This window comes from Phocoena phocoena, chromosome 4 (genome assembly GCF_963924675.1).
Source record: "Phocoena phocoena chromosome 4, mPhoPho1.1, whole genome shotgun sequence".
NCBI lineage: Eukaryota > Metazoa > Chordata > Mammalia > Artiodactyla > Phocoenidae > Phocoena > Phocoena phocoena.
In genome coordinates, this window is record NC_089222.1 from 76,722,746 (window position 1) to 76,741,202 (window position 18,457).

Genomic DNA, 18,457 nt, shown 5'->3' on the forward strand with positions numbered 1-18,457 from the left:
GAAAGTTTGATTAGATTCACTTTGGGTGAGAATATGTTACAGATGATGCTGTGTACTTCACAGTGTATCCCAGCAGGAGGTATACAATTTCAGGTTGTTCCACTAGTAGTGATGCTAAGTTTGATTGTCTGGTTAAAGTGGTAACTTTCATATATTTGGATTACAAAGTATATTTTTGCCTTTGCAGCTTCCAAATAATTTGTGAGATGACACTTTTTACCAGAATATTTTTTTAATTATCATCAAACCTTCTTAGCTCTCTTAGAGAAACCAACATCTACAGATCAACACTAAGGTTAATCATCAATGAGTCAAACCCTGAATGCATGACCTTCCTAGGGAGGGCAGTTCAGATAACTCTTGGCCTTTTTAGCCCTTGACTTTTTCATGGCTGCAACAGGCAGAAAACACACCATGCCTGACCTTCCCCAACCTCCTTCCTAATGGCAATAAGTAATCCATAGCACTCACTTGGGCCAGTCATTTCCATTGTAACTGTCCCTAAAGCTTACCCAGCTCACCTTTCCTGTCTTGTTATTGGCAACAACCTACTACTCCTGAATTTTGGAGAGTTCCCCAGGGGAGTCTCTCATGCACTCAAGAACCTCTCTTTTGTTTTTCAACTCTGTCCCCACTTCTTTTTTTCTGTGACCACACTAACATCTGTGCCAAGGCTGGTGGCTCTCGGAGCTCCCAGATCTGCAAACTCCCATGGTGCCAAAGATGCCCTACACTTCCCAGAGTCTCCCCTGGTTAAAGCCATGCTGGGTCTATGTCAGGTGGAGAAGACCACCTCTGTAGGGCACTTTTCCCCTGGGTGCCAAGATAGCACCTCTGTTTGTATTCCTCTGCCTCACAGCATCAGTTGTGAAATCATGTTTTTCAGTTCTTGAGTCTCAAGAACTTGGTTCATCATAAATATCCAGGATAGACACCTTGCTTTCTTCTGATCTCCCTTGTCTTTCCAGGGGACTGAGCAAAAACACCTTCCTTCTTCCTTTAGCCAAATCAGTTCTTAGCACTCCTGCCCACTTTTCTTCAGAGGGATATGAAATTCATTTAGGCTCCAGATGGGACAACTAGTCATATTCTACATTACAGTCCTAAGTAGGAGAGAACCACTCAGTGAAATTTCTAAATTTTCTTCTATATGTTTGTGTGGCCACGAACCCATATGGCTGATGATATAATCAAAGGACTCCAACTAGGTCTTAAGAGTTATTCCCATTACAGATAAAAAGAGATGCTACTGACCTTTTCCAGGAAAGACCCACGACCCAAGGATATCAGAGAATAGAGGAGGAAGTTAAGATTATGCACAAATGCTCTAAAATCTTAAACCATTCTAAAAGAAAACATAGGAGAAAATCTTTGCAACCTTGGGGTACGAAAAGATTTTTTAGTGTACAAAAAAGATAGAACAAAAAGTTAATAAATTGGACCTAATCAAAAATTTTAAATGTTGCTCTTTGAAATACATTGTTTATAAAATGAAAAGTTATGCCACAAAATGGGAGAAAATATTTGCAATATACATATCTGGCGAAGGATTTATATCCAGAACATATAAAGAACTCTTTCAACTCAATAAAAATACAAAAAAATGCAGTTTTTAAATGGGCAAAAAATGTGAAGCAACACTTCATGAAAGAAGATATGTGAATGGCCAATAAGCACATGAAAAATGCTCCAAATCATTAGTTGTGTGCTAATTAAAATTATAATTATATATTATTTCACACCCATTAGAATAGCAAAATATTTAAAAGACTGACCATATCAACTGCTGACAAGGATGTGGACAAACTGGAGTTCTCCTATAATACTGTTGGGGATGTAAAATGGTACAACCACTTTGAAAAAGAATGTGGCAATTTTTTAAAATGTTAAGCATACACCTGTCATTTAATCCAGTCATTGAACAACTATTTATCAAAGAGAATTAAAGTAAACATGAAAGTTTGTACATGAATATTCATAGCAGCTTTAATCATAACAGCCCCAAACAGAATGCAACTTAAATGTCTCTCGACAAGGAAACAGATAAAATGTCATGTACTCATACAATGGAATACTACTCAGCAATAAAAAAGTATAAATTATTGATATGCCAATAGGATGGATGAATCTCAAGATAATTATGCTGGATGAGGGACTTCCCTGGTGACACAGTGGTTAAGACTCTGAGCTCCTGATGCAGGGGACCCGGGTTCTATCCCTTGTCAGGAAACTAGATCCCACATGCATGCAGCAACTAAGAGTTCACAGGCCACAACTAAGGAGCTGGCGAGACGCAACTAAGGAGACCACCTGTCGCAACTAAGACCCGGCGCAACCAAATAAATAAATATTTTTTAAAAATAAGCTAATGTATACTTAGCCATTGGCACAAAATAGACATTTAATAAATGCATTTTGAAAAATTATGCTGGATGGAAAAAGCCAGACACAAAAGAGTACATACTGTAAAATTCTATTCATGCAGAATTCTGGAAAACGCAAACTTTCCTATAGTGACAGAAAGGAGATCAGTGGTTCCATGGGGCTAGGGGCAGAGGGAAAGATGGGCTGCAAACATGTCTAAGGAAACCTTTGGGGGATGCTGGAAATCTCCTGTGGATTGATTGTGTTGGTGGATTCCCAGGGGTATGCATCTGTCAAAATGCATCAAATTGTATAAATTTTCAAAGTGGCAGAGAGAGTTAAGGGAGAGGGGGATTTGGAAGCTGAGAGCCCCTCATACCCCCAGGGAAATTCAGAGAAGATCTCTTTCTTTGTATGGGAGGGCTATGGGAGGTTGGAAACAGGCTGGACTGAGTGCCAGATAACTATAGTCAGAGGAGGAGAGATCACCTCTGCCAATAAGGACCACTCAACAGTGATCAGTCCAAGCCCCTGTGAGCCCTGCACACATCCTTCCTGTCTGGAAGGCTTTCCTCTTCCCAGCCACATTCATCACTTCTTGTAAGACTCTCTTTCTCCAAGAATTATTTTCTAATTTATTCCCAACCGTTCTGCATTCACAGCATGATTTCCACTAAATCACCTATACTTCCCTTCACGGCTACTTGTTGCCCATAAATATATGTGCTTTTTGAGTCAGCTATTATTAAGCATTGGCAAGGAGGTAGGGAAATCAAACCCTCATCCATAGCTGGTACAGCCATTCTGAAGGAGAACTGAGTACCTTAAAATCTACCAAGCCCACTAATAGGTATACCCCCAGAGAAATTCTTCCTGGGGAACACAGGAGATGTGCCCAAGGAGGTTCATTACCTCAGTGTTGGGGGCCAACTAGGTGTCCATCTCTAAGGCACATGCAAGTAAAACTTGGTATATGCATACAGCAGAGTAATGAACTAGATATTCATACAGCAATCTGGATTGAACTCAAGAACAGAGTTGAGAGAAGAAAAGTAAAAACAGAATGAGATTTATAGCCAATTCCATTTATGTATTACACACCCACATAAACAGCTTTGTGTATTTTTGTAAGGGTGCTCATATATCTAAATAAACATCTGTCAGACGGATTGGAAGGACTGTATTAAATACATTAGAGTGGGTGCCTGTGGGAGGAGGGCAGGAAGACTGGGAATGGTGGGTGAAGGAAAAAACATTAAAATTAAATATTTTTTCTTAAAAAGAAAGAGGGTCGTTCCATGGACAGATGATGATATTCCATGAACTGAGAATGGGATTAACTCAAGCATGTGCACCTGAATCCCAAAGGATACAAAAAAGAAAAAAATTAGAGATAGATGATAGGTAGACAGATGATTGATAGATAATAGATAGATAGGTAGATAGATAGATGATAAATTTTGCCTTTCACATTCAAAATGAAAGAACTAACTGTTCCCTGGTGTGGTGTATTAGTTTCCTATTGCTGCCATAACAAAGTTCCACAATTTTAGTGGCTTAAAACAACATAAATTATTGTTGTACAGCTCTGCAGGTAACAAGTCCAACAGAAGTCTCAATGGGCAAATATCAAAATGTCATCAGGGCTGCGTTCCTTTCTGGAGGCTCTAAGGGAAATCCATTTCCTTGCCTTTTCCAGCATGTAGGAATCACCCACATTCCTTGACTCATGGCCCTCTTCCTCCACCTTCAAAGCCAGTAAAGGCAGGTCTAATTTTTCTTAAATATCCTTCTCTGACTCTGACCTTCTTTTCTGCCTCCCTTTTCCACTTTTCAGGACCTGTGTGATTACATTGAGTCCACCTGGATAATCCAGAAATATCTCCATAACCTAAAATCGTCTAACTCCCCAACACCATGTAAGTTAACATATTCACAGGTTTCAGGGGTTCACAAGTCCCATGTTGACATTTTGGGATCCACTATTCTGCCTCCCACACCTGGGCATATGGAAAATCATGACAAGCACAGAACCACATGTCCTTTGTTATTTTAAGTCAGTTATTCAGCTAAATAACAAAAACAAAAGGGTGTTGAGCCCTACTGTATGCCAGATCCCTGTGATAAGAGCTGAGGTTAGCGCAGGGGTCAGGGATTGCGAGTTTGATGATTTCTCCCTCCCTTTCAAACAAAATTCCCATTCTGGCTTATTTTAGCTAAGGGATAAATGAGAAGTAATCTGCTTAAACCATTCTCATTACATTGTAAATGACTGGCCTATGGTAACCTTCTAGAAGAGACGTTTACATTCTTTTTTAAAGGAGCATCCTAACGCAGTGCTTCTTTTTTTTTTTTAACACCTTTATTGGAGTATAATTGCTTTACAATGGTGTGTTAGTTTCTGCTGTATAACAAAGTGAATCAGCTATACATATATATATATCCCCATATCCCCTCCCTCTGCATCTCCCCCGTACCCTCCCTATCCCACCCCTCTAGATGGTCACAAAACACCGACCCAGTGCTTCTTAACCTCTAATGAGCATACAAAACAGCTGGGAATCTTGTCAAATGCAGTTCTGATCCAGTGGGTGTAGCATGGGGCCTGAAACTCTGCTTTTTGACAAGCTCCCTCCCAGGTGGTGCTGATGTGGCCTGTCCAGGTCGCCAGGTGGAGGAGCACAGCCCTAACTCAAATAAAGCTCTAACCCTAAGCAATACTTAGTCTGACCTTGCCGCCGATCTATCCTTATGAAGGGTTTGCCTCCATCTAAGAGTTTATCATCGTCAATCAGTTTGCCAAAACATCACACTTTGTCACTGACAAAACACCTGTAGTAGAGGGGACACTCTGCCTATTGGTAATGGCCTTGGTTTCCCACCAAGGTTTCTGACCAAGACTCAAATTTATCCTTAGATATGGAGCATACTATTCACAATCCTTGATATAATAGTGAGTCACTTGTCTCCTAGACCAGGACTTCCAATATCCAAGGCTGACAACCCGCAGACAGTGACCCAATGACCCAGTACCTGGATTCATACATATTGTCGGAAATTTATAAGGTTTGAGCTATTTAAGGATTCCCTAGACAAGGGGATAAAATCTGATTTAAGATTCAAAGTTATCTGTTGAACGGGGTTGAGCTTTTGCATACTAGCTCCTTTGGGGCAGTGGGGAGAGATGAGCAAGGAGCAACAGAACCTCTACAGGTAGCTTAGAGATCATCTTGATAGGGACCTCTGGCCCATGAAACAACCTTAGTAAAGTTCAGGAACCAATGAGAGGACACATGATTGCATCAAGGTGAATTGATAATGTAATGTGTAAGGTAAACGAATGCAGCGTGTTCCTGTATATACCACATGGCTGCTCCTGATTCCTGAGCTTGGGCAATACTACTTCAGAGAACACTTCTCAGTATTGGCGCACTTGGATGTCCTCTGACCTACGACCTCCCCAAATCTTTGTTTTGGCCTCAGAAAGAGATCACATTGGGGAAATGAAGCAGATCCATACCTGCAGTTCCATACCTTCTATCTGCAAGACAGCTAGGTCCATCTCATCTCCTTGGCCGAGTGCTGTTATGTTGTTCCCCTCAAGGCCTCCTTGAGGAGCCCCCATTTTATGTTCTCTCTAGGTCTCCTTCCCATCTTATCCTGGGTGGGTAATTGCTAAAAACTCTCTTGTATGGGCTAACACTACTGGGGCCCCCTGCTCTACTCTCAGCATTCATCCGAGTATTAAAATATAGAATTTTACCCCTGGCAGCAGCTTTTAAGACACAGTCTAATATGCATCAGTGTATGGATAAAGAAAAGGAAGTCTACAGAGGGGAGTAAGTAGATCAAGATCAACTGCAGTTCATGGCAGAGTCTATATCCAAACCTAGCTCACAGAGGTCAGGTGACTTGTTTGAGGTCATATGTCCAGTTGATGGCAACACTGAGTCGAGAACCCAGCTCCAGCTCCAAGACTTTTTTCCACTACAGCCTCCTTCAACCACAGCTAGACCACCACTGCCCACCCCTGATGGGAGGACCCCCCATTATTGATTCACTAATGCCTTTGAAGATATTCACCTTGAGGGCTGAGGGTCAAGGTCTGCTTTGGGCGAAAGGGTAAATGGTGCTACCTGGGAATGCTACTGACCAAGTCTGGTCTTTTATCTCATGACTGTGTTAGCCTTCCCACCTAATTCTGTTTTTATGGCTTAAGCTTTTTAATTCTTTTCCTACCCAATCCCTGTTTCTGGCCATGTGTGATTACTATCCTGCTATTTCAAGTTTCTTTCCAGTTGGGTAAGTCTCCACTCTTTTTCCTAGCACAAGGTTTTTCCTTTTGATTTCATCTCACCTACCTGGGGGTTGTGGTGCGGGGAGCAGCTTACCTTCGCACCCTTCTGTTCACGTCTCACTCACTTCTTTCCACCTCTCCACTTTTCACCACTGTCTTACTTCCCATTTCCTCTCTCCCTTCCACTTCTCTTGGAATGATGGCCCCTGAATTTCTTGCCCCCATCAAGATGGATGGCTTTCCTCCTTCTACTTAAGGGACGGGGGGAGCCGTGAAAGCCCCAAATGCCATCTTTCATCTTATTTCCTATTTCAGCACATATCCTATTTATAACTCTGCCTCCTTCTTAGCAGATTGACACAGCACTCTGCCTGGTTCCCAGAATAAATGCAATTCAAGAATGAGTGGCAAGTCCAGGCTCCCAGGATTCTTCTGTAGGCAGGCATTTGTTAGGAGTGTTGCTGCCAGCACTGGAGAGGTGTCTCTGCTGCATCTGTGCTTCTCTGAGCCCATCCTCCGCTGTCCTGGAAACTCCTCCCATAGAGGACTTTCTTCGTAGCAGATTTCACTTCCTGATCATGTTAGCACCAGCTTACATTAAAGGTGTTTTTTACTCCCCTAGCATACACTGACTACACTATAAAAGATACTTAAGAAATACTTGTTGGGTGAATGAATGTTGGCATATTAATAATAGGTCATAACTGAGTTTGTAGGAAGCCAATTTGGAATTATAGCTGATCGTCAAAGTGAACAATACACATTAAAATTCACATTTTAAAAATAAAAACCAATTTCATATTACACCCAATATTGCTGATGTTCCCAAATCATTATAAAACATGAATGAAGGAGCACATTTACAGAGCAACTTCCACTACTAGGAACTGTACTTTCGTTAAATGATTTCATTTATTCTACAACCTCCGAAATAGGTACTGAAATTATCCTCATTTGGGGGTAAAAAAACACAGACTCAGGTAGGTGAGCAGTTTGGCCTAAGTCACAGAAAGAGTAAGTGAATTCAACCCAAGCTATGTGCCTTCAAAACTCACTTTAAATACTGAGGGAGGATTTGGGGGTCTCTGAACACAGCATCTAAAGTAGCACACGCTAATAACTTCTGGTTCAGAAGTTGTCTATTTCTTTCCTGTCTATTCCTTCCCTTGTCTATTTCTTTCCTGCCTGGCACATAGTAGATGCTCAAACAAATATTTGTTGAATTAAATAATTGAATGTACCATTTAGACTCAGTTTCTTAACCTGGCATTATTCTAATTTTCCGGGCTTGACGTACACACATCAGAAGAAACCCAGCATCGAGCCTTGGAGGGTTATCAGATGGGGATGCACGAGCCAATGTTTCTGTCTTCATAAAGGAAAACAGATATGGGATGAAACCTTCACAGGCAGGATTTAGGTCAGAACTAAAGGAAACACTGTAAGATACTGGAGCGGGCCACTGAAGAAAACCAAATGTTTTGTCTACAGATCCCCATCTCTCTGAGATAGGCCAGATTCCTGCCTGCTGGGAAGGCTCTGCTTCTGAGGGTCTGCAGAGGCACCAGAAGCTGCTCGTCTGCAATTGTGGTAACAGTAGGAAGAGTGCTGCAGAAGCTGCCCTAGTTCAACGGCACCCTCTTCACAGTAACGTGGAGTTGTTAGTTCCCTTGATTGCTCTCTGATGCGTAGCTTTAATTGTATCCTTGCTTTTATGGAGAGAATAGAATCATGTTCCCAAGAGGAGAGCTAGGTAAACCCACTCCCAGCCTCCAATACAAAGAGGAGACTGCAGAAACTGCTGCTGCATGGGTGGGCACAGGAGAAAGGTGACGAGGGAGGACAGCTACCTCCAAAGGTGTGGGGTTTATGCATGGAAGGATCACTGTCCCCTTCGCCTCCTCTAAGAGTATAAACAGCAGAATTGTATTCATAGGAAGCTGCCTGGAAATTGCATAGGAAATTTCCTATGCATAGGAATTGCCTGTGGAGGAGGGTTTATGTGGTGCTGAAAAGCTACCATCCTCTGGAAAAGCTGTCCCTCACCCACACTGGAGCTTCCATGGACTAATACCACTACTGACATAATTGTCTATTGCCTTCCTCAATTTTTATGCATGTTTCTATGCATTGAGATCATACTGTATATACATTTTGCAATCCGCCTTTTTCACTTAACACTGTAGTTTATAAGCCTTGGAGGGTGGGAGGATTTGGTAAAATCCAGCCATTTTATAGTTGAGGGTGATATCAGGCAGAAACAGCAACAACGACCAGCACTGCTGGGTCGGCTCCTGGGAGCTGGACCAGCCCTGTCCCACCGGTGGTAGGGTTCACCCATTTATACAACTTCATGAGGCAGTAGGCAGTGGTTGGCTCTAGGAGTAAAGCAGTTTTTTAAAAAAAATCTGCTCTTAACTTTGTTTTCCCAAATTTCATAATAAACCAATATCACCTTTATAGTCAGAAAAAAATTATTGTAATTGTTTCTTCTCTGTGCTGCCAAGAAAGCAGCAAGGCATTAGAATCTGAACCAGCCGCAGAAGAGGAAGCCACCCAGGCTCATCTCACCACGCTTCAGGCTCTCCATCTAATGGGAAAATCACCCTGGACCCTCTCAGAGTAGAGACTGTAACACCATCACTATCATACAGAGAAGGTATATGGGACAAGGTAAAGAGATTAGCAGCCTGGATCTGGGAGGTGGCTGAGCTTCGTGGTCCACAGCTGCCCAAGCCTCCAGAGGCACCCCCCACACACACAAGCCTCTCAGAGGAAGAGCATTTCATTCACCTTATTTATGATCATAACCTCCCGACGTAGGCATCATTGAGAACAGATTGGAACCCAGGTATCTTTAGACCCTGAAAAAAGCTACTTTCTTTTCCCATCGCTCACTTACAGAGCTGACTAATTCATTATGCACAGAAGACACAGTGCCTAGGGACCAAAATACTTTTAGGGGTCCATAAAAATGTTTTAATATATTATATCAATGTATTTGCCATATGCCAACACAGTTGTAAAATATAAGTTTTGATGTTTTTAATGGTGGAAGGGGCCCACAAAAGCAAACGTGCCCCAGATTCATGAAAGTCATAATGTGGTCCCACTCAGCCTACGTCAGCTTTGTTTTTTCCGGGCCCCACTATGAAATCACCAAGGTGGATTGTGGACCAGAATGCCTACCATTCCTCTTCTTTATCTTTCTGGTACAAAGGAAACAGAACTTGAGTGTGGATATCTGGCATGACAAATAACCAGAGCCGTGAGGTGAGACTGAGACCTCCACAGTAGAGTTAGGCAGATGGAGACATATTTCGCAGACAGCAGAAGAAACAGGTCTTTTAATTGCCCACACAAGCAACCATTATAACACAGGAAGGACAAGAAGCCATAACTCTAGGAAATAACTTGGCATTTTCCCCTTTTCTTAAGAATGATCATCCCTTATTCCTTAGGATAAGGTTTCTGTAAAATGTGAACACGCCCTTTAATAACTCTGGTCCTTCCTTTCAAATTAGAGTTATAAATAAATAAGTACAATTTGCAAACCATTTGACTACATCCCTGTAGTTTCCCAAGATTCCCTGAGGAGGCACTTACACTAATTTTTGCCTCATTAATATTTAAATAAAACCTCGAATTGAATTGTGGGACAAACAGGCATTTACCAAGCACATGTTTGGGCACAATGCAGCACGAGTTTTAGACTTAGGGAACCAGTGGAACATTTGGTCTTTGCAGACCAGCGATAGAATAATGCAGCAAAGACTTTTGAAGGGAGAGAATATTGGTTTCAAGAGAGGAAGCCGGGGCAAAAACCCCCAGTTTTACTTGGAGTCCCTTATTCAGCAGCCACAAATACACAGACTGTCATCAGCTACCAGGAAGTAAGCGATAAGCGAAACAGAGCAGCTGAGCAGGCAACCTCAAGTCCCAAGCCCAAGCCTCAGTCATTTTTAAAACATCAAGGAAAAGTTACTAAGTTCAAATCACCAAGATACTTGTGCTACAAAAGACAATAAGTAATTTAAATTCCAAATGCTTTGTTTATAAAATGAGGTGATTTTTCAGTACATTTTGTTGTAATTTTCATCGGTAAACACTTATAGAGCACGGCACTTTGCCAAGAGAGTGTACACGATATGCTCAATAGCTCAAGCCACAGGGGTTTGCAATGTGTTTGGGAAACATGAGAAATACCAGATGTAAATGGATCACAGCAGTGTGGGGCGTACACGCTGAATGACACGGGAACAGTCCTGACTCTAAGATCTGCATGGGAGCCAAGAGAAAGGCGAATCCTCAAGTGACTGACGTGTCATCAAGGATCCAGCAGGAAGCAGATGGCATGCTCAAAGGATTTAACTGAGAGTTTAAGAAAATACCGTCTGGGGTGCGGGCAGAATTAGCCAGCTGATCACAGTGGCAAACAGGTCTAGCAGCAGTGGGATGCTGGTACCACTCTTGGCCTGAAGGGGCAGAGCAAGGAACGAGTCATGGAGCCCCACTAAGTGCTGCTGCCTGAAGAGGGGGTGCTCCATAGGAGTTGAGGCCAGAAGCTCAAGATGGGGCTTGCGTAGTAAATCCCCAACTGCTGGTCTCCTGCTGATGCCTCCCACAGGCCCAACCAGAAACTGGAGGGCAAGGGAGCCGGGAGATGCAGCCGTGGGGCACAGATCAGGAGAGACGAGTGGAGAGTGGACCCAGCGCACAGTCTGGACACCTTACTATGGGCTTTCAGAGAAAGGGGAGATTTCTTGGCGTAGAAATGGAAGGGGGAGGGCACCTTGGGCAAAGGAAGGCATGCATGTATAAAAAATGGGAAATAATTTATCTTTCAGCCAAGGAATGTGTGCAGAGTGCATTTCCTGAAGAGGCAGGCTGTAATGTTCAGGAAGCTTGGAGGGACAGACATTTGTGGTGGATAATGCTTTGTGCATTGCAGGATGCTTAGCAGCATCCTTGGCCTCAAGAGCACCCCACCCCCAGCTGGAATAACAAAAAGCATCTTCAGACATTGCTAAACGTCCCCTAAGGGGATGCAAAATTGTCCCCAACTGAGAACCACTGGGAAAAGAAAGGAAACGAGACTATAATCAGAAATCTGTTGAAACACAGGGCAGACAGGAGATTCTAAAGGCTTAGAACAATGTGGAACGGTAAGATGGACAAGAGAAGGACAAACGACACACACCCTTAAAAAGAGGAGCAGGCAGGCTGTGTGAGGAGGGGGGGAGGGGTCGAGGGTAACTTTCAGGTTTGCAGACTGGACAGCAGGGAGGATTATGTCTCCGCTGACAGAGCAAGGAAGGGCTGAGAATGGTCTTAAGCAAAAGTGATATGTCTGTTGTGAACTTATTTGAAGGAAGCCAAGGATGTTTAGACAAGGCACTGAGTTGAGAAGGGAGATTGGGACTAGAGGTGTAAATTTGAGTCATCTACACAGAGACAGACTTCTATCCTCCTATGGAGAGAAGGAAAAGTAGAGAAAACCAAGGACTATGGTTTTCTTTTTTCTTTTTTTTCAGGGGAGGAGGGGGGGCGTGGGGAGGAATGGTGTTCCTATTTAGAAGAAGAATGTGGGATGGAAACAAAAGGTTCCAGAGACAAGAAAACCAGGCAGTTTTCTGAGGGGGAAATGGGCTGAAGTCCAGCTCCTGCCCCACTCATCAGCTCCTTTGTCCCAGGGACTATGCCTGCTAAAAAGGAGAGACCACCTTCTTCTAATGTATACAAAGGTGCCACGTAGGGTGGGGGTGGTACTGAGAGACTCAAAGCCCCCCACAAAAGCCACAGGAGGGAGGGAAGTCAAGGAGGGAGGAGCCTTGTTGGTCCCACCTCCCCAGTGGTTAATGGTCCCCCTTTTTTTTTTTTTAATCACTCAAATCTGTAAAGAAGCAGACTTTGGGGGCTTCCCTGGTGGCGCAGTGGTTGAGAATCTGCCTGCTAATGCAGGGGACACGGGCTCAAGCCCTGGTCTGGGAGGATCCCACATGCTGTGGAGCAACTAGGCCCGTGAGCCACAACTACTGAGCCTGCGCGTCTGGAGCCCGTGCTCCGCAACAAGAGAGGCCGCGATAGTGAGAGGCCCACGCACCGCAATGAAGAGTGGCCCCTGCTTGCCACAACTAGAGAAAGCCCTCGCACAGAAACGAAGACCCAACACAGCAAAAATAAATTAATTAATTAAACTCCTACCTCCAACATCTTCTTTAAAAAAAAAAAAAAAAAGTAGACTTTGATTATGTAGACATTTTCACTTAAGTGGAATAGACAGTTTGTTCTCCATAAGTGAGTGGTAATAGGAGGTATTACCCCTCCAGAGTTCTGAAGAAAAAGTTACGCACAGATATAAGCGGGAGGATCATGGGATCCAGAAACACAAAGGGTATCTGTGCTTCTCTGTCTCTGTGCTTCTCTGTCTCTGTGGTTCTCTCTGAAGAAAGATGATGGATCTTCTTGCTTTTTTCCCTCACAAAGATTCATTTTGTGGTAGGCAGAACTCTCAGATGTCCCCCAAGATCATGGGCCCCTGGTGTATGTGCTCTGTATAGTCTCATCCCTTTGAGTGTAGGTAGGACCTGTAAATACAATGGGATACCACTCCCGTGAGTAACGTCATGTGGCAAAAGGGAATTTTCAGATGTAATCAGGTCTCCAATTAGTTGACTTTGAGTTGATCAAAAGGGAGATTATCCTGGATGGGCCTGAATTGATCAGCTGAGTCTTCAATACAGACAAGCAGATGCTCTCTGCGGACTGGAGGAAAGCCAACAGCCATGCTGTGAAATGCTGTGAGGGCCACGTAGCTGGGGCCTGAAGATGGCTTCTAGGGGTGGAGAGGGATCCCCGGCCAACAGCCAGGAAGGACACAGGGACTTCAGTCCTACAGCCACGAGAAACTGAATTCTGCTGACTACCAGTGAGCATGGGCCCCAAGCCTCATACCAGATGCAGCTGACACCTGAATTGTAGCCTGATGAGACCCTTAGCAGAGGACCCAGCTAGGCTTTTACTGGGTTCCTGCCCCAAGGACAATGAGATCGTAAATTTATGTTGTTTGTGATAATTTGTCATACAACAAAATAAAACGAATGCCTTTATGGAGAGAAATCACGTCCACAGGGGGTACTGGCTCCACAGGGAGACTGAGAGCCACACCACACAGCTGAGCCCCAGGAGTACATGGGGCCTGAGAGGAGACCAGACTGGGGTGCGACCGTCAGTACTCCTCGGTCCCAGCCTCACCATGACCCAAGCAGCCTGTAGGATGGGGCCACATCTCATTTCCTGGAGATGGCAAACTTAAACTTAAGATCTAGGAATGTGAACCATGACATAAGCCACACAGGAGAGGCAGAACTTACTTTCTGAGCTAAGATGGTGGTGACACAAGGACGGTCAGGAGTCTTACCCTCATGCCACACTTTTCCTTACTTGACCAAATACAACGTTAGCCCCTAAGACACTGAGCTAAAAAGGCTGAATGGACACTGAAGTATCACTTTTCAGGAGGGCCTCTTGGAAGTAGAAAGGAGGAGGAAGAAAAGTGGAAGGAGAGGAAAAAAAGGAGAACATTATTCAGTAAACAAATATTTATGGTGCCCATTATGTGTGCAGTCCTGTTCAAGGCCCCAGAAACACACATGAATAAAACAAAAACCCATGTACTCCAGTCAGAGAATATAAGTAAATTGATAAAAACAAATCTTTAAAAATACATAGCATGGGGCTTCCCTGGTGGCGCAGTGGCTGAGAGTCCGCCTGCCGATGAAGGGGACACAGGTTCGTGCCCCGGTCCGGGAAGATCCCACATGCCGCGGAGTGGCTGGGCCCGTAAGCCATGGCTGCTGGGCCTGCACGTCCGGAGCCTGTGCTCCGCAACGGGAGAGGCCACAACAGTGAGAGAGGCCCGCGTACCACAAAAAAAATAATAATAATACATAGCATGTAGTGATAGTAAAGTAGGAGGCTGGTATTAAATTTTAAATAGAGGGGGGAGGTCCATGAAGTCTCCCCCAAAAGGTGACATTTGAAATAGACCCAAAGGAGCTGGGGAGTGAACCATGTGATTATCTGAGCAAATCACATTCCAGGCAAAGGAAATACAAGTGCAAAGGTCCTGGGGCAGGAGAGGGCCTGGCCTTGCTAAGGAAGAGCAAGACACCCAGTGCCGCTGGAGGGAAATAAGGAAGAAGAAAATGATGGATCCAGATAATTTAAGGCCTTGCAGATCATTTTGTCTTTTGACAAAGTGAGGTGGAAGTCATTGAGGACTCTGAATGGAAGAGTGATGAGATCAGTCAGGTTTTCAAAGAATCGCTCTGGCAGCTGAGCTGAAAATAGACTATAGAGTGGCAAGGGCAGAAACAGAGAATTGAGTTAGGAAGGCACTGCAGTGGTCCAGGTGTGAGATGAGGTTTACTCTAACCAGTGTGTTGGTGGTAGAGGAGGTGAGAAGCGCTCAGATTCTGGATATCTTTTGAAGGTAGAGCCAACAGTATTTGCTCAGATTGGATGTAAGGTGTGAGAGAAAAAGCAGCCAGGGTTAATGCCAAGGATTTTAGCCTGAGCAACTGGAAGGATGGAGTTGCATTTGCTGATATGGGGAAGACTAGAGGAACTGGTTTGGAAAGGAGTATCAGGAGTGCAGTGCGGGGCGTGTTAAGTTCCAGAAGCCTCTTAGTGGTGCTATCAAGTAGACAGCTGGATATGCGGGAGTGGAGTGTAGGAAAGGATTAGAGTTGGAGATATAAATTTGGAATCGAAAACATGAGATTGGATGAGACAAAAAAAAGGGGGTGAGGGCTTCCCTGGTGGCACAGTGGTTGAGAGTACGCCTGCCGATGCAGGGGACACGGGTTCGTGCCCGGTCCGGGAAGATCCCACATGCCACAGAGCGGCTGGGCCCGTGAGCCATGGCCGCTGGGCCTGCACGTCCAGAAAAAAAACAAAAGGGGGTGAATGTTGATGGGCAAGTCCAAGGGTAAATCCTGGGACACTCCACATTAAGGTATCAGGGAGGGTAGGAAGGACCAGTGTCTTAGTCAGTTTGGGTTGTGTGATATCGTGATTTATAATAAATACATATTTGGTCTTTGTTGTTTCTGGAACCCTCGGAAATTCCAAGGGTTCCAAAAAGCCTTGGAATTTCCTAAGTGATGAGAATGACAAAGGTGACTTTTGTTATGTTAATAAAGTGACTTTTGGATGTCGCTAAGGATGGGGGCTGATTGCCAGAAGAACTAGACATGTCATTAGAGGGTTGGAAATTTCAGTGCCACTCCCCTGGGGAGGGGAAAGGGGCTGGAGGTTGAATCAATCACCAATGTGGGTAATAATTTTATCAAACATGCCTATGTAATAAAGCCTTCATAAAACCCCAAAAGGACAGAGTTCAGAGCTTCCAGGATGATGAACCAGAACGCATCCACGTGCCACAGAGCAGGGCCCCAAGCTGCACAGGGACAGAAGCTCCCTTATTCTGGACCTCACCTTATGTAGCTCTCATCTGACTGTTGATTTGTATCCTTTATACTAATCCTGATCTAGTGAGTAAACTGGTTTCATGAGTTCTATGAGCTGCTCTAGCAAATTAATTGAACCCAAGGAGGGGGTTGTGGGACCTGTGATTTATAGCCAGTCGGTCAGAAGCACAGGTGACCACCTGGATTTGAGACTAGCATCTGAAGTGGAGGGCAGTCTTGTGGGACTGAGACCTTACCTGTGGAATCTGATGCTCTCTCCGGGTAGATAGTGTCAGAATTGATTGGAATTGTAGGACACCTAGCTTGTGTCAGAGAATTGCTTGTTGTGTGTGGGAAAAACTGCACACATTGGAACTGGATGCAGAATAGCAGGCTGCTATGACAATATACCATAGACTGGGCGGCCTAAAAAACAGAAGTTTATTTCTCACAGTTCTGGAGGCTGGGAAGTCCAAGATCAAAGTTCTGGCAGATTTGGTCCCTGTGAGAGCCTGATTCAAGGCTTACAGACTGCAACCTCCTTGCTGTGCCCTCACATGGCAAAGAGAAGGTCCCTCCCTCTTCTTAAAAGGACACTAATCCAGTCATGGGGCTCCACCCTCATGACCTCACCTAAACCTAATCACCTCCCAAAGGTCCTGCCTCCAAATACCATCATACTGGGGTTTAGGGCTTTAACATATGAATTTGGGAGGACACAACATTCATTCTACAGCAACCAGCAAAATAGACTGAGAAGGAAGAGCTAATGAGGAAGGAGAAAAACCAAGAATGTGTCATATCCTAAAACCAAGAAAAGAGTTTCAAGGATGAGAGAGTGATCAACAGGGTCAAATGCAGCTGATGAGGCTAAGAGACAACCTTTGATTTAACATCATGTTGTCTGAGATCTTGACAAGAGTACCTTCAGTGGAGTAATGAGGATGAAAGCCTGATTCAAGTGGACTCGAGAGAGACTGAGAGGACAAAAATTAGAGGCAGCAAGTACAGATAACTCTTTTAGAGAACTTTGCTGGGCTTCCCTGGTGGCACAGTGGTTAAGAATCTGCCTGCTAATGCAGGGGATGCAGGTTCGAGCCCTGGTCCGGGAAGATCCCACACGCCACAGAGCAACTAAGCCTGTGCGCCGCAACTACTGAGCCTGTGCTCTAGAGCCCGTGAGCCACAACTACTGACCCCGTGAGCGACAACTACTGAGCCCGGATGCCGCAACTACTGAAGCCCATGCACTTGGAGACCGAGCTCCACAACAAGAGAAGCCACCACAATGAGAAGCCCGCACACCACAACGAAGAGTAACCCCCGCTCGCTGCAACTAGAGAAAGCCCACGCACAGCAACGAAGACCCAACACAGCCAAAAATAAATAAATAAATTTAAAGAACTTTGCAATAAGGGGAGCAGAGAAACGGTGCAAAGCTGGAGGAGAATATAATGGGAGAAACTGCAGAGTATTTGTATGTTGCTGAGAATAAAGGGAAAATGAAATGATGAAAACAGATATAGTAAATTCTCAATTACACAAGAAAACAGACAAAAAATAGTGTGACCTATTTGATGAGTTTACTTTAAAAGATCTTATGGACTAATATCTGAAACATATTTTTTTAAGTGTATGTAAGTTGTGAAACATAATAAACACCCACAAACCCACCACCCACATCAAGAGCTAAATCACCACCAATCACATCTATTCATGTGCTCTTCTCTCTTCCATGATCCCTGCCTCTCTCTTAGAAGAAAGCAACTTTCCTGAATTTTATGATTGTGAATTCCTTGTAAAGTTATATTCTCTTCACTATATCCTGTTGTATTTATTGACTGACGGAACTTCAACCTGGCCTCCTGCAGACTGTCACACCACTTCGGTCAGACAGTAACATGAAATTACTTTCTTACACCTAACCTCCCACACTAAAATTCCATTTTTCACCTTCCATCTCTAGCTTTGCCTAAAACTCCCCTTCTTCTGCATGAAGATAATTATTATTCTTTCTTCTCTGTATCATTTACCCTGCATGAAAGCAGGAAGGGCCTAGCACACCTTCTTCCCTTGTACACACACAGAACAGACCCTAGTGGCCACAGCATTCTTTTTCTCCTGGAAGATGCACCTGTAGCCCTCAAACCTCCAGCCTCCCTGTCCAATTCTAAGGCACACACTGCCCAGCAGATGCCTATACCAACAGCTGGTGGCCCCTCAACAGAGGGCTCAGGAAGGTGAGTGATGGCCAGTGATTCTGTTTCTTTTATCCCCTACTTGCCTATGGACAAGTGGCCATCCTCAAGTCATCCAGAATTCT